The sequence below is a fragment of the Miscanthus floridulus genome, chromosome 18, assembly GCF_019320115.1.
Source record: "Miscanthus floridulus cultivar M001 chromosome 18, ASM1932011v1, whole genome shotgun sequence".
Taxonomy (NCBI): domain Eukaryota; kingdom Viridiplantae; phylum Streptophyta; class Magnoliopsida; order Poales; family Poaceae; genus Miscanthus; species Miscanthus floridulus.
Window position 1 is genome coordinate 125971882 of NC_089597.1, and position 17679 is coordinate 125989560.

The window sequence follows — 17679 nt, forward strand, 5'->3', positions numbered from 1 at the left end:
TGACCGACACGTTGGTTCGCCATGTCGTCCATCAGGATAGGATGGGATGCCACGACCAATTGATGACGTCGGGGCATGGCGCCAGTGGTGAACAGGAACCCTACGTGGAGCCATCCCCATCACCATCTACAACATTGGTGGGACCTGCATAAAGGAGAAGAAGGACCCAGCGGTCCTAGAGGCCTTCTTCTCGGTTTTTCTCCTTCTTCCTCTATAAACCTGCTTCTCCCCTTCACCTATAAAAGGGGAAGCAGGACGCCCCATGAAGGACACATCTTGAACATGACGGAATACATCTAAGCACATCTAACACGTCTTGACACGCCTTAGCAGAACATGTTCACTTCTTCCTCTAGAGACTTGGGACCTCCTCCCTCTCTCGTCCGTCTGTAACCCCTACTACAAACCAAGTGCCGGTAACACGAGCAGCATTGAACTAGATGTAGGGACATTCCGCTTGAACCAGTATAAACCCTTGTGTCCTCCGAGCACACCATTCGAGCCAGACGCGCAAATACAAATTTACTCGTCGGTGATCCAAAACACCGATAGTTGGCGCACTAGGCAGGGGCCTTTTGCGCGTCTCGACGTCCTCACCAGGCTTCAGATGGCTGGCCATGGCATCAGCTAGGTCCCGGGCATGCGCGTGCGCTTCAGGAGCCTAGACTTCATCATCACGGTGGAGAGAGAGCCAGTGCAGGCTCCCGTTGCCGTCCTAGTCCCTCCACTCTGCCAGCCTCGACGCGATCGATGAGGTGCTTGAGGAGCTGCGACTACACGCACCGGAGGCCCATGCCCCCGAGAGCGACCAGCTCCTCAACTTCGACTACAGGAGGCTTGAGCGCCAACTCACTACCTTCCTAGGACCCTCGACCATCCCGGGAGGATCTACACTGCCTCACCTTCTCATTCGCCGATGTCATGACACAACTCGCTAGAGGTGAGCCGTTCACCCTAGAGCGCCTCACCCGGGGTGCCACGACGGTGTTTCTATTTGGCTTGCATAATGCCACATGGACCGCTGTCCACCTCATGGCACTGACGCATCCACTCATCCCCTATGAATGACAAGTTCGTGGGGATGACGGAGTACATCACAGAATCTTTCCACGACCTTCTCATGGGGGACTCAGAGTCGTTCTCTGACTCTAGCTCTAGCAGGGGGAGCTATCATCCCTCGTGAGAATGCTTCATGGCAGGTACCCCTAGTGGGACTGCCCAAAAGCAGTCCACTGAGGGAGGGGCTACCCCGCCTAAACAGCCCAAACGATGAGGTCAGGGAAGATGCCGAGGCCTATCCTCGTGTGAGGATAGAACAGCTAAAGGCCTAGGTAGCAAGAGCTCAAGGATGCATGACTCTAGCTCAAGCAGGAACGTGTGGAGCTTCAAGCATGAGATCGAGCATCGTGGAGACAGGGGGGCGTGCGCAGTGCCATGGCCCATGATGTAAACTGGAGGATAGTCGAGGATGATGGCACCCTCCCACACGCCAGGGCAAGCTAGAACATTACTATCACTGGCGGCCTTGCTTCGAGGGCTCTCCGAAGCCCACAACGCCCACAGATCATCGGCCCACCATGAGATTCGCACGCTACTCGAGCATGCAGCAGCATAACAAATGGAGAGTTCACTAGTCCCGATGACGCAAGCTCGACGCTAGCCAGCATGTGCCCTCTGAACGACCCGATAGGGACATTTCTGTCCACCTAGGTGTCAGCGCAGCGGTAGGTTGTGCGTCGCGGTCCCAGTGCATGAATGTCTTAGCCTCCACCGCAACGCGTGCAACACTCTAGATGCATGTAGGTGTGCCCATAGTGGCGAGAGAGTGGAGGCCAGCCATGGCTACCACCCTCACCGTGGCAGACGCTACGATAGTGGCAAGGACCGAAGCTCGAGCTCTGACCTGCCGGGACCTTAGGCGTTTGGCCGACACATCCTCAACACCGCCTTCCCACCACGGTACCGACCATCGACCAACATACCGAAATACTTCAGGGAAACAAACCCTGGACTGTGGCTCAAGGATTATCGGCTTGCTTGCCAAGATGGTGGAGCGGATAGTGATAGTTTCATTATCTACAACCTTCTGTTGTTCTTAGTCGACTCGGCGCAAACATGGTTGGAACACCTTCCGCCCAACCAGATTCAAAGTATGGTGGACCTAAAAGAGATCTTCGTGGGGAACTTTCAGGGCATGTACGTGCATCCTGGGAACCCATGGGACCTCAAGAACTGCTAGCAAAAGTCTAAAGAAACTTTTTGTGAGTATATCCGAGGCTTCTCCCGGCAGTGCAACAAACTGCCTGACATCGCCGATGCTGCCGTCATTGGGGCCTTCTTGTTTGGGACCACCTGCGAGTCCCTAGTTCACAAGCTAGGACGCGAGGGCCCATGAACCACCAATGAGCTCCTTGACATCACTACCAGCCATGCCTCAGGCGAGGAGGCGGTCGGAGTGATTTTTGACCACCCCAAGGGCAAGGTGAAGCGGCACAAGGATGCCGGCGAAGGCGCCTCCAACCGCCCCAACAAGAAGAAGAATAAGCAGCGGCGCGAGAGCTTGCTCGTGGCTGCTGCCGACTGCAAAGGGGGTCAAAAGCCCACCGAGGGCACTTTTGACCACTTTGAAAAGCTGCTTGAGGGGCCATGCCTGAACCATGCCTTCCCCATCAAGCACCTATACAAGAACTGCGTCCTCATGAAGCGATTCTTGTCCGGTGCCTCCAACAAGGAGGAGCCAAGGAAGGAGCCCAAGCCGGTGGTAGACGGCGCCGAGGGGAAGGACAATGGCTTCCCGACACCAGATGACTGCCTCATGATCTTTGGGGGGTCAGCAGCTTATAGCTCCAAGCGCCATTAGAAGCTTGCACGTCATGAGGTCTATATGGCCGAGCTAGCCGCGACCTCCTTCCTCCGATGGTCGGAGTCCGCCATCACCTTTGACTGGACTGACCACCCTAAAAGCATCCTATAGCTGGGAAGGTACCTACTTGTGGTCGACCCAATCATCAGCACGAAGCAGCTTACCAAGGTGTTGATGGATGGTGGCAGCGGCCTCAACATCCTATACGTTGAGACGCTCGACGCCATGGGCATCGACCGATCGCGCATCCGGCCGACCAGGGCACCTTTTCATGGCATTGTGCCTAGGAAGCAAGCCGTGCCGCTCAAGCAAATCGATCTGCCCGTCACCTTCGTGAATCCAACCAACTATAGGATGGAGACCCTTACCTTCGAGGTGGTCGGGTTCCACAGGGACCTACCATGCCATCCTTGGACGCCCATGTTACAGCAAAGTTCATGGCTGTCCCCAATTACACCGACTTGAAGTTGAAGATGCTAGGTCCGCTGCGGGGTCATCACCATCGATGCCTCCTAGCAGTGCCTATGAGTGCGAGGTCAAGTGCTGCGAGCATGCCACAATGATGGTCGCCTCCAAGGAGCTTGCGGCCATCAAGAAGGAGGTCAGTCAGTGGAAGCACCCGACCCCAAGCGATCAGCTAGGTCTTTTGAGCCCATGGAGGGCACCAAGGAGGTCCTCATAGACCCTAGCTGGCTCTGAGGGCAAGGTGGTGCGCATCGGCACCGCACTTTCCTCCAAATAGGAAAGCACTGCTCGTCGACTTCCTCCACGCCAACCGAGACATCTTTGCATGGAAACCCTCAGGACATGCTAGGCATTTCGAGAGAAGTCACTGAGCACTGCCTTGAAGATCAGGCCAGGCTCTAAGCCAGTGAAGTAGCAGCCTGCGTCACTTCGACGAAGAGAAGCGTAGGGCCATCGGTGAGGAGATTGTAAAGCTTTTGGCAGGCCGGAATTCATCAAGAAGGTGTATCACCCTGATTGGTTAGCCAGTCCTATTCTTATAAGAAAAAAGTGGGAATGTGAGAATGTGTGTTGATTACATGGGTCTCAATAAAGCGTGCCCAAAGGATCATGTTTCCTTTGCCGTGCATAGACCAAGTTATTGACTCAACCTCAGGGTGTGAAACCCTTTGCTTCCTTGATGCATACTCCAGGGACCATCAAATTGCGATGAAAGAATTCGACCAGCTCGCGATGTCTTTCATCACCTCATTCGAATCATTTTGCTACATCACAATGTCGTTTGGTCTGAAGAACGTAGGAGCTATGTACCAACAATGCATGCTTAAGTGTTTCAGAGATCTCATCGGGTAGACCGTTGAGGCTTACGTCAATGACATCGTTGTCAAGTCCAAGCGGGTTGACCTAGCTCATGTTCGACCTTGAGCAGACATTTGTGAAACTCCGAGCTAACGGCATAAAACTCAACCCCGAGAAATGCATTTTTGGGGTTCTGAGGGGCATGCTGTTGGGATTCATCATCTCCGAGCATGACATTGAGTCCAACCCGAGAGAAGATCTCGGCCATCACAAGGATGGGTCCGATTCAGAACATAAAAGGGGTACAATGAGTTATTGGGTGCCTCGCAGCGCTCAGCCATTTTATCTTGTGCCTCAGCAAACGAGGTCTCCCCCTTTATCGACTTCTAAAGAAAGCCGACCACTTCGAGTGGACGCCTGAGGCCCAGGAGGCACTAGACAAGGTCAAGGAACTCCTAACTAAGGCTCCGATCCTAGTTCCCCCTGACCGACAGGGAGCCACTCCTGCTCTACATTATGTCCACCACTGCAAGTGGTCAGCGCTGCACTGGTAGTGGAGCAGGGAAGAAGAGGGACACGCCCTCAAAGTACAACTGCCCCGTGTACTTCATTAGCGAGGTCTTGTCTGACTCTAAGACTCGCTACCCTCAGATCTAGAAGCACCTATATGCCATCCTAATCGCCAAGAGGAAATTGCGTCACTACTTTGAGTCACACCCGGTGACGATCATGATGTCCTTCCCTCTTGGCGAGGTCATCCAAAACCGGGATGCCATGGGAAGAATCATGAAGTGGGCACTCGAGCTAATGGGTCAAGGCATTTCATATACCCCTCAGATAGCCATCAAGTCCCAAGCGCTGGCCGACTTCATCGTAGAATGGACCGAGGTCCAAATGCTACCGGCGACCAGTCGACCAAGAGTACTGGACAATGTACTTCGATGGATCATTGATGAAGAAAGGCACTGGCATGGAGCTAGTCTTTGTTTCCCCCCTCAGGGTATGCATGAAGTACATGGTTTGCATCCACTTCCCCTATCTCCAATAATGTGGTCGAGTATGAGGCACTCGTCAATGGCTTGCACATCGCCATTGAGTTAGGCATTTGATGACTCGACATCTGGGGTGATTCCCAGTTGGTCATTGATCAAGTCATGAAGGAGTCCAGCTGCTACAATGCCAAAATGGCTACGTATTGATGAGAGGTCCACCAGCTAGAGGACAAGTTCGATGGCCTCGAGCTCAACCGCATCTCGAGGCGGCTCAATGAGGCAGCCAACGCGCTTGCAAAAATGGCGTCCGGCCGAGAGTCGGTGCTGATGGGCATTTTTGCCAGCGACCAGTACAAGCCCTCGGTCCGCTACAAGGACCTAGAGCAAACTGGTGATGAACCACCGACCCTAGGCTCGGGGGCTGATTAGCCCTTAGCTCCCCCTGACCCTGAGGTAATGGAGCTTGACGCTGACCCAACAGCAGAGCCCGACCTTCTCGCTGACTGGAGGATGCCCTACCTCGATTGCCTCCTCCAGGAGGTGTTGCCAATGGACAAGTTGGAGGCTCGGTGGCTCATGCACTGCGCCAAGTCGTTTGTCATCATCGAGGGAGAGCTCTACAAGCGCATCCACACCGGGATCCTATAGTGCTGTATCCCAATCGAACAAGGGAAGCAACTGTTGAGCGATATCCATGGTAGGGTCTGCAGGCACCATGCCACACCTAGAACCTTGGTCAAAAATGCATTTCGACAAGGCTTCTACTAGCTGACCATAGTAACCAACACTGAACAGGTCATGCGCACCTACAAAGGGTGCTAGTATTTGGCTCGGTAGACCCACCTGCCGGCTTAGGCGCTCCAAACGATCCCCATCATGTGGCCAGTTCGTGGTCTAGGGGCTTGACATGGTCAGGCCTCTCAAAAGAGCACCCAGGGTCTATATGACTTGCTTATCGCCAGTAGACAAGTTCACAAAATGGATAGAGGCTTGGCCGATCTCTGTAATCAAGTCTGAACAAGCCATGCTGTTCTTCCTCGATATTGTCCATCGTTTTGAAGTCCCAGACTCCATCATCATGGACAATGACACATAGTTCACCAGGAAGAAGTTCCTCTAGTTCTATGATGAATATCACATCCATGTCGATTGGGCCGCTGTGGTGCACCCCCACTTGAACGGGCAAGTCGAGCATGCAAACAGTATGGTCCTGCAAGGCCTCAAGCCTAGGATCTTCAATCGGCTGAACATGTTCGGCGGGCGATGGGTCAAGGAGCTCCCTATGGTGCTCTACAGCCTAAGGACAACCCCCAGCTAAGCTATCGGCTACATGCCTTTCTTCATGGTCTACAGTTCCGATGCCATCCTCCCGACCGACCTTGACTATGAAGCACCAAGGGTCAGGGCATACAACGAGCAGGGAGCCAAGGCGTCCCTCGAGGATGCCATGGATCAGCTCGACGAAGCACGTGATGTAGCCCTCCTCCGCTCAGTTAAGTACCAACAAGCGTTGTGCTGGTACCACAGCCGTCGGGTGCGGGGTCGGGCCTTCAATGTCGGAGACTTGGTACTCTGCCTCATCCATAGCAACAAGAACCGCCACAAACTCTCTCCGCTGTGGGAGGGACCGTATGTCATTGTAGAAGTGCTCTGACCGAGCACTTACAAACTCAAGACCATCGACAGCGAGGTCTTCGTCAATGCATGGAATATCGAACTACTATGTCGCTTCTACCCCTAATCCATGCGTGTACTCATGAAAATTATGAATAATGTTTCTGAAATGAAAAACACTTTCTTGTCAGTATCGCTATTGTTTCCTCGATCTTCAGTGAGACCCTGACCCCAGCAACGACCAGGGGTTGGATCTCACTCGAGGGCTGATAAGGATAGACCCATTTAGAAACAATCGCTATTCTCTACCCTTTTCTCATGTTAGGAATCCAGAGGCAAGGTCTGCGAAAACAAACCCTAAGTAAACTGGTCGGATTACAAGAAACCTACGCCCCAGCGGCTATGGCGCTCTTGCTCACCAGCATGATCATAGTTTGTTGTCCACACCTTGAGCTTTGCAATCCTAACAACAGAAAAGGTCAAAACGCATTGACCTTTCTTATACATGAAAAGGAGAAAGGACAAACTCGTTCAACCAAAACGAAAGAGCATGTTTGTTTAACCAAAGAAAAAAAGCAAGTCCATTCAAACCAAAATGAAAAGGACTAAAACTTGACTATTTATTACAAATATGGCGCCTGACCTATCTGACTAAACTAATCCCTCGAGGGTTGATCTCCTCTTCCATGTTTGTAGCTAGGCCATGCGCCAGGGGGCCACCGTCTCCTCAATCTCAGTCTTGCTCGGCCTTAGAGTAGCTGGGTGTGAAGCCCTGGCTTATCGTCGCTAGATCGATGTTCTCATAGTGAGAATGTGCGATCGCGAATGAGCGATGAACGCCGAGGTGGAGCACAGTCTCTTGCCATCCTCATGCGCCTAATCCATAATCTGAGTGGCATGAACTGTGAAGGAGCTTGTCTCCTGCTCTGGGGCTAGTTGTAGCTCAGTCGCACACCTAGCTGGACGGCGACGTGGAGGTTGTCATGCTCGTCGCTCTTCTTCTAGGAGGATGTCCTTCATCTCATCAAGCTCCTTCTCTAGGCCATGGCTCTTCACCACCTCTGTCCTAAGCTTGTCATCAAGACCTACCCAAGTGACATACCGACCATGTTAGAGGGCATATCATGGATTTTAGGAAGAAAAATAACAAGGGAAGCTAGAGACTTACCGTCCACGTCCGCTCAAAGCTTGCACACCTCATCCTGCTGTCAGGTCACCTCGGCCCATAGGCACCAGATCTCTTCTTGGTGCTCACCGACCTCCGCGGCAAGCCTGGCAAACACCTCCTTGGCCACAATCTTTAGGTCCTGCTCCCCCATCACCTTGCTCAAGAGCACGCCAATCCGTTGCCAAGCATCAATGCGCTCTTGGCATGCCGTGTCGTGCTCTGTGCAGTGCTCCTCTACTGCCTAGAGCAAACCATCCCACTCCTTCCGTAGCCGCTCAGCCTCCTTGGCGTCCATCCATGCCCTCTCAACCAGGGCCATAAGCTTCTCCCCAACCTCACGGGCATCGTCACAGGCGTCCCTCTCCCTGACCCAGAGGTCGGCCAGCTCCCGAGAGGTAGGGGCAAGCTCGGCCACCTTTTGGCGGGCAACAGCAAGTTGTGTGGCTAGCTTCTTGCTCCTCCGTGTCTCCTTGGCAAGGGATTGGGACTTCTCCCGGCTACAAACCATGAGCACCTACAGAGAAGACAAGACTTAGGGGCGTAGAAAAAGAAAAACTAAAGGTTAGAACCATGGACATATCATACCTGGCTGACCGGGGCGATGATGTCGCGCATCGAGGACAATGCGACGGTCAGGGTGCTAACCGCAGACCCGACCTCCACCTGGACGCTCCCCCACTCCCTCACCTCCACCACGTCATTGAGGGCGACCACCCAGACTAGGGACCGGGATGTCCCCATGCTAACCTCAAGTGGCGCCAACCTCTCCTACGGCGGTAGCTCCTCTAGAGCGGCCCCTCTAGCGGCCGAGGGGGTAGGAGATGCGGACACAGAAGCTTGTCCCATTGCCACACCTACTAAGGACATCTTGGGCACACTCCTCTCTGTCTGCCCCACCACAGACACAGCCACCTGCACGGACAGCAGCTCTAACCGCATCGCCTACGACATCACAGGCACGATCGGCCATGCCATGTCCATCATGGGCGACCCGAACATGCCTCCCGTGGATGCACCTGTTAGCTCTCCCGTGGACGCAAAATGTTAGCTGTGCTTCCTCGACCGACACCGTGGCCACCCCAGCGCCACTCCCGCTCACCTCCGGCATGGCGCCGGCTGGCCCCTAACGCGTCATCCAGAGAGTGAGGGTCTTCTATGGTGCGAGCTTCAGAAGAGACCCACGACCTCCGACGCTGCAGAGGGCACCATGGTCAGTTTATGATGAAAAATTTGTTAGCACAAAAGGAACGAAAAGCTTTCAACTCACCCCGATGCCATCATGTGAGGAGGCTTTGGGGTTGGCCCACCCGACCCCGAGTGCTCCTCACCACCACGCTGCCGCTTTGAGCCCTCCCTTGACTTAGAGGGCTCAGACGAAGCAGAGCGGCCGACCCCCACTGACTCCGACGGTGCTACGAAAGGCCCAGACGAAGCAGGGCGGCCTGATTCCGCCTACCCCGGGGCCACCCTAGAGGGCCCAGACGGAGCGGGGAGGCTTAATTCCACCGGCACCAGGGCCACCATAGAGGGCCTGACCAGAGCAGGGCTATCCGATCCTGCTAGCTCTAGGGCCACCATAGAAGGCCCAGACGGAGTGGGATGGCTCGCTCCCACCGTTGCCATGGGCGTGTCCCCCCTCTTGCTCTAGGAGATGCCATGTGAAGGGTCCCACTTGTGGCGAGGGTGGGTCCTCAACGGCCAGAGCGTCCCACAGGATGGGCGACCCGAAGCCGTCATCCTCCTCTTCTTCCTCTTCTTCTTCTTCCTCCTCCTCCAATGAGCCCTGGCACTGCTTCTCACACTGCAGCTTTGCTCGCTGCTTCTCCCGCCGTTTCTTCTCCTTGTTGTCCTTCCTCTTCTTCCTTTGCTTGTCCACGGCACGGTTCGCTGCCCTCATGGCTATGTGTTCTAAGGAGCGGCATGACGGAGTCCCAAAAGACTAACCCCGCTGACTAGCTCGATGAAGCCCATGTCTAGATGCATTGCAGGGTGTCCTAGGATCGGGAACACGGACAGTCAGCCTCCTCCATCGCCTCCTTGATGCACTACGTGACCTCGCTAGTCGTGGAGCGTCCCTGAGGCGAGCAGTTGTCCTAGGCGAGCGACGCGCCGGGGATCATCCCATACAGTGGGAGGGCGCGTGCCATCAGTGGCTCCACCTACCTCGCGTGGTAACCCCCGATGATCACCATACCTGCAGAGGCCATGGGTCTTCAGGAGTGCAATGGCCTCGAGGAGGTTGCCGATTCTTTTCTTCTCCTTGGTGGGCAGCCCCCATGGCCACAACGGTGATGCCTCTTCGATTAGGCATCCAGAGAAGACCGCCAGAGGGGCGACGGGGTCATTCTTGAGGTAGAACCAATGTGAGTGTCACCCCTTGTTGGATCTATAGAGCTGGCAGGGCATGTACTCATCTGCCCTCTGCCCCTAGAGATGGATGCCTGCGCACCCCATCAGCACTAGGATCTCCCAGCCTCTCTCCTTCTTCTTGATTGAGGAGATGACAAAGAAATACATCCACAACTCGAAGTGGGGCTCGATCCCTAGGTACCCCTCACACATCATGATGAAGGTCGCGATGTGCTGGATCCCGTTGGGGTTCAAGTGCCACAACTTGATCTGGTAGTGGTGCAGTGGACCCTAGAAGAATGGGTAGGGAGGAGCCATGAGTTCACGCTCGTGGAAGGACGTGAAGGAGATGACATAGCCATTAGGTAGCGCCAACACATCCTCGCAGCCGAGCATGAGCCACTCCGCTACGTCGGTCCTCCTGCGGAGAAGACCACGCTTGATGAGGACCTCCATGCGGGTGTGGGTAACGTCAGAGCGGTACCATGGATCCATGGAGGGTGGAGGTGGCTATGGGGGAACAAAAGCGGTGGCGGAAGAGTAAAGGGCTATAGATCTAGGGCTCTAGTGATGGATTTGTAGGCGCAACAGATCCGAACGATGGCGGTGGAGAAAGCAGGGAAGGTAAGGCTGCGGTTTTTGTGTGCAGGAACGAGGAGGGGGAGGCCGCTATTTATAGGACGGAGCATAATGAGAAGGTGAACTGTCTGCCTAGATTCATGTGCCCGCTGCGCCACGTCACATCAACTCCCTCTGAAGATCGTGCGCATGTGATCTTTGGCCGTGTCCATGAGGGACACACTGGATGATGGTTCGACCGGTGGATGGGCCAAGAACCATCGCAGGTAAGTAGGGATACGGGGCTGAAAATGCTCCCATAAGGCCTAGGAGTTCGAAGGTTGGCCCATCGACGGGTCCGCAATCGCTCTGAGGAACCTTTAGAGTGAGAGGTGGAAAGGGATGGCCTCGCTAGCGGCCAGTACCTGGGCGCACGAGCGCCATAGGCATCCTAGCCTACGTTCGAGTCTCGACCAGATTACAATCCATGGTTTTTTCTCGAAGAAAGGGAGAGAGCCCTTGAGACCGGTTGAATGGACCAGAGAACTATATGGATTGGCTGCTGAGAATCTAGAGTCGATCACCGGCTGACCCAAGCCAGACCCCCATGAACGAGAAGCCAAGGCCCCACTCGGACTAGCCCGTTAACAGCTCACCAAGCATCGTGGTTCATCCATAGAGAAAAATCATGGCACGGCTCAGCACCTCCATTTTTATCAGAAAAAAATGCTTGAGGGAAGACGATCACAAAGACAAGCTGACCCTCGACCGGACCCCTGCTACATGTGGGGGCTCGATGAAAGTTGGACTCGCAAGGAGACCGAATGCGCGGTTGTAGAACAACGTCATATTGATCAGATCCCAGTGGGGAACTGGAATCAGGAGAGATCTTCTCTGACCTCCCGAATCCCATAGCTACATATCCAAGGAGTTCGATCACGACAAAAGGGAAATGCCTCCCTACCAAGACACGCCACGAGCCATAAAAGAATGCCAAGGCTCTCGGAGTCCTCCCGTCTGGACAAACCTTCGAAGGAGTATTCTACTCCTCTGTAGGCCTGTGGGCTACTGTCGGGTATAAATATTTGGGATACCCAAAGCAAGGAAGTCAACACCCACGTGAATCTCCCTGGATGGCCCGAGACATGTTAAAGGACTCGCTCGACCCCTGGGGAACTGGCTCCATCTTGCCCGACCTCAGGGTCACGAGCTCCGCCTCGCTCGACCCCTGGGGAATGGTCTCTGTCTCTCCTGACCACTTAGACGTGGCTCCCATCTCGCCCTATGGGAACCCATACTGCCGCCAACCACTATGGGTCAGAAGGTACGACCCCAAGGTCAAACTTCTAACACCAGGCAGGAAGCAGGCACGTCTCAACGTGACCCATGGCCACGATAGGCCACTCTTGGGAGTTCACATCGCCAACAGTGACGGGTGCGTGGTCACTATGCTGCCTACCCCTCGTATGGCCACTGACCGGCACGTCGATTCGCCGTGTTGTCTGCTGGGACGGGATGGGATGCCACAACCAGCTGATGACGTCGAGGCATGGTGCCAGTGTTGAATAGGAGCCCGGCGTGGAGCCATCCCCATCACCATCTACAACATCAGTGGGACCCACATAAAGGAGAAGAAGGACCCGACGGTCCTGGAGACCTTCTTCTCCTTGGTTTTTCTCCTTCTTCCTCTGTAAACCTGCTTCTCCCCTTCGCCTATAAAAGGGGAAGCAGGACGCCCCATGAAGGACAAGTCTAAACACGACGGAATACGTCTAAGCACAGCTAACACGTCTTGACACGGAATACATTGATCAGGATGTACCTTCTGAATCATGTATTGTAGCAATGCAATATGAATCATAGTCCCTAACCAATCAGAATAGATTAAGTACATAGCAAACCAGAAAAATCACTTTAGGTTAGAATCAGGTGCACATATCCTATGCAGGTGTATAACTATTTATTTTAAGAAATCAGGAAAGAATATCCTATGAAGGTACACATATCCTATGCAAGGGCAGTAACAAAAAGTAGAACCTGCTATATTCACCAGCATATATATGATTCAAAACCCCACAAATATGCCGGTTCGAACACAAGAGCATTAGCTATAGAGCAGCCATAGTTTTAATTAACTTGTCATACGAAGATAGATGTGTGTACTTAGCTTTTCGTCAACAATTAGGAGGCTTGTATCTTTTGGGGAACTATCACAGCAGCAACTAATACATGCCCATTATGACACAGCAACCAATATGTGGCCTTTTTTTTGGAGCAGCTGGAAAAGATATCTTTGAAATAGAAATGTTATGTAGCATATAATAATATTATGTCATCGTCAGTTAAAGGCATAAATAGAAACAATGTACAGAAAATAATCTGAAGGCTATTCTTTTTTCATGCTGCTACAGTGAAGGAAGAAGCGTTGGGTATCTTGACTGTATTCCTGATCTTAAGACCTAGGAAGGCAAACCTGAAAAGCTGACACCAAATTCATATGTTGAATGTTAGATTTGCTGACATAGCACGCTATGGAACCTACGGCCAACAAATATTAGAACAAGAGAGTGGAGCGTGTTTTTTTGTTTTGCTGAGATGCAGGTTCAGCTGCGATTCCATGTGGCTTGTGTTTCAATAAAATGTAGTGAAACAAAGCATAACTGGAGACTAAATTAGTGATTTGAGAGGAAGTACCTAAGCTGGAAAAAATGCAGGTGGACAACACTTATTATGTTGTACAGTCTACAGAGATGTGTAGCACTGAATCCATAACGGGGTTCATACATGCCTGAAGTTAAAAGAGGCAGCAAGATTTTGACATGCGGTGACCGCTTAACTAGAACAATGTAGAGGCACTGCTGTGTCTAGCAGAAATCATTACCATTTCTAGGATAACATGTAAGAAAGGCAGAGGAAGAGGATAACTCACCAAAACGATGAACTGAGCTTGGAAGGTGTTCTCTATGGATTGAGAAAGTGTTGCCCCTAGATAAGCAAGGGAGCCCAACATAGAAAATACGGACATATGTATCATAATTGGATCGGAAAATATCATGGAGCAATAAATCTCTTCTGATTTCACTATGTTCTTTTTTAGGACACACGATAGATCAAAGAACTAACTACTTGTAAATTTGTTCACAATCTTCTTTTCGGACAACAAATGCACATTGTCTAATATGTGAAATACGTTGCATCATTTTAGACTGGAAACACCTCCGCAGAACCTAAAATTTACAAATGTCTTGAAAAATAGGGAGGACTGAGAAAGAAGGATGTGAACATATCAATGATCAAGGAACATGATCAGTGTTGTGTCTAGCAGAAATCATTGTCATTCCCAGGATAACATGTAAGAAAGGCAGAGGAAGAGGATAATTCACCCAAACGATGAACTAAACTTGGAAGGTGTTGTCTATAGGATTGAGAAAATACTGCCCCTAGATCAGCAAGAGAGCCCAACCTAGAAAATATAGACATATCATAATTGGATCGGAAAATATCATGGAGATTTAAACAGTTAAAAAAATAACAGGAGAAGGTAATCTACTAAGGATAATACCTCTGAATCCACAATAAATAGACAGCCTTCGGCAGCATGCTAAAATGCTGAAGGTGGGTGCAAGAATTTGACTGACTCAAACTCTTCATCCTCAAAGTTCACGGAAGATCCAATATGCAAAGTGGAGGAAAATGACAATTCATCATTATGTATGGATGTAAACCTTGTGGTCATATAAATAAAATCATAACTCAAGGTAACAGGAAGCTATGGTTGCATAATCTAGAATTATCCCATGGCTATTGCTAATGACGATCCTATGCTGGTTACTGTCAGAGATAAAAATGTGATCCCCACCTTCATCAACTGATATGCATGGTTCGGCATATTGAACTATATAATATCACTTTTCTAGTACATATAAGTTTACTTTCACAAGGAACAGAGCATTCATAGGCACACCTACATAGGCGACCAAACCACAACTTTATAAATAGGCAGATGCATAATAGCAATCAAGGAATCGTGATAGGTATCATCTGTAGTAACATGACCACATGTCACAAACATTTGGGAATTGGGACCTGTACATACAATCTATCAGATTAAATAGGAGCAAACTGAAATGCACTGGCTGACAAGGGAAAACAGCCCAAAGAGGGATTTTTACCTCTGGCGGTTCACGAAGCAGCGATAGCCTGCATGAAAATTCTGCTCTTTAGTTAAGAGCATTGCATTAGCACCTCAAAAGAATATGATAAATGCAGTTGACAAAGATAAAATTCAGAATTTGCTATTAACAAACAAAAGATAGCAAAGGGATTTTTACCTTTGGCGGTTCAGGAAGCAGCGATAGTCTGCATGAAAATTCCGCTCTGTAGTTAAGAGCTTGCATTAGCAGCTAGAATATGATAAACGCAGTTCCCAAAGATAAAATTCAGAAGTTGTTATTAACAAACAAAAGATAGCAAAGGCTAACTATTTTTTAAGCAAAGATGTCCCAATCCATCACCTTTTATTGCACAGACCGTAATGTAAAGATCGCTCAATCCATCATCTATGATTGCTGTGCAAATTAATCTAGCAGAAACAAATGGCTTTTAGGCCTCCATAAAGCAACTATAAATTAAATAATGTCCATGCTCAACAAAGATGCCGGAACAATCTGATAGGAATAACATAGCAAATGAATATCTAGCATATTGATTTAGGGAAGATGGGAAGCTAAAACACAGCCTAGAAGCTGCTGAAACACAACTGGAAAATGTTATCATTTGTTTTTAATGTTTCCATTACGGAAAAAGGGAATTACTTCGGTTGTTTTCTCCCATAATCGAGGCTTCGCATGCAAACCATACGCTACAGTTACAGAGGTATTACTTGATCTTCTTTTTTCCTGGACGCAGCACTGGACGTTAAGTGCACAATTACATGATGAAAATATAAAACATTACTGATTCAAATTGATCTATTTATGAAGGTCAAGAAGAGAAGACACAAGTACCTGCACCAAACTGATGTGCTGGGAAACCATGCTAGGCTAAATCTAACACACACCAATCTGCCATGGACATAGAAACCCTAGAGTAGAAATCGAAACTAAAATCGGAGAAGGTCGCTAGGGTTTCACGGATCACAGTAGCAGAAGAGGACCGGTGGAAAGAGACAGCGCCGGGGGTGAGTGCCGTCGGCGGCCACCGGTGGGGGTCGCGGGCGGCCCGCCCGTGCGGCGCGAGGGGGCGTGGAGGAGGAGAAGGACGGCCGCCGGCGTGCCGTGGGCGGCCACCGCACCGCCGCCCTGCCCGCGCCCACATCAGGAGAGATGGGGAGAGAGAGAGGGAGGGGAAGAGTAGAGGATGTTGGGACCCACTAGAGTGGGGAACGGAGGGGGAGGGGGCCGCCGGCGTGCCGTCGCCGTGGTCATCGTCGCGTCGGGAGAGATCGAGAGCGAGAGATGACGGGGAGAGAAGCGGCCTTTTTTTTGCTGGAGGAGAAGCGGAAGTTGAGCAATATATTTGCCTGGCTGGATTCCAACGAGAAGTCGAAGCGGAAGCTGAGCAATATATTTGCTTGGCTGGATTCCAACGAGAAGTCGAAAAAGCAGAGTAGAAGGCCGAGAAGCATGAGAAGCCATCACCGCTGGAATCTAGGCCCTCAAACGGTAAGATCGGACGGTTGCAGGAATTTCGGGTGGCGTGGACACGGCTTCTATCAGCCAAAGCAAACTGGCATAATGATAGTAGATGTGCAAGGAGGACTTGCTGTTACTTTTGATGCATGCATGAGGCAAGATCTCAACTAAACCTAGATCCTTTATTTTTTAGAAGAGAAAATAATTAATAACTAAAATAATTAGAAAAGGAAAATGGGAAAACCCAGCCATCACGCCGGCGGCCTTCCTAAATCTGCTCTCGGGTAGCATGCAGAGCATGGGTTACGCACGCGTCCCATCCATGCCTGCCTTAATCTGCTAGGAATGCATGCATAAGTGATACTCTCTCTGTCATGTAATATAGTGCATTCTAGAAATTTTAACACAAATTAAGAGAAAACATAAAAGGCGTATGTATCCTCATTTTATTTTCTAATCAGACGCTATCATCAATATGATTAATGGTGATTGGTTGATAAATGGAAAATATTTCATACAAAACTGGTTTTTGTTCTCTAGAATGTATTATATTTGAAAACAAAATTTTAATGCTAGAAGGATGGAGGGAGTAAGTTCCAAGTTCCAGCCAGGCTGCCGTTTTTGTTCCCTAATAAAGGTCACGTTCGCTTCGCTGAAAAACAAGCCGAAACAATGTTTCGGCTGATTTATCATGAGAGAAAAAGACTGTTCTAAAAAAACAAGCCGAAAAAGACGGATTGTAAGATAAGCGAACAAGGCCAAAGAGACCCCACAGTTTTTTTGCCCATGAGGGCATGTGCCCTCACATTGTAAACCATTGGATTCGCACTGGGATACGTGCACAACAGGAGAGAGACAATATACTATTATCTCTTCTGCTGTGCACGTATCCCAGTGCGAATCCAACGGTTCACAATTTGAGGGCACACGCCCTTGAGGGCAAACTTTACTTTCTCACGTCAGACGTTTCTGCGCATCACGTTTGTTCGCTCGATCACATGCCTGCCATTTCATTGTCGAGGAGTCCTTCACGAAATTAATCTCATCTCATCTGAATTTACGTCACACATCGCATGTAGCACCATGGAGCTCGCGCTCTAGATCTGTTGGCGCCATGGAAATCGTATGATCGAGTCAACAGTCCACCCCAGATGACACCACGAATGAGGCCATCGTTCATGTTATGCAACACAGTGATGGCTACTAATAAACGGGTTGAGGACGGGAAGGACTAGAGGA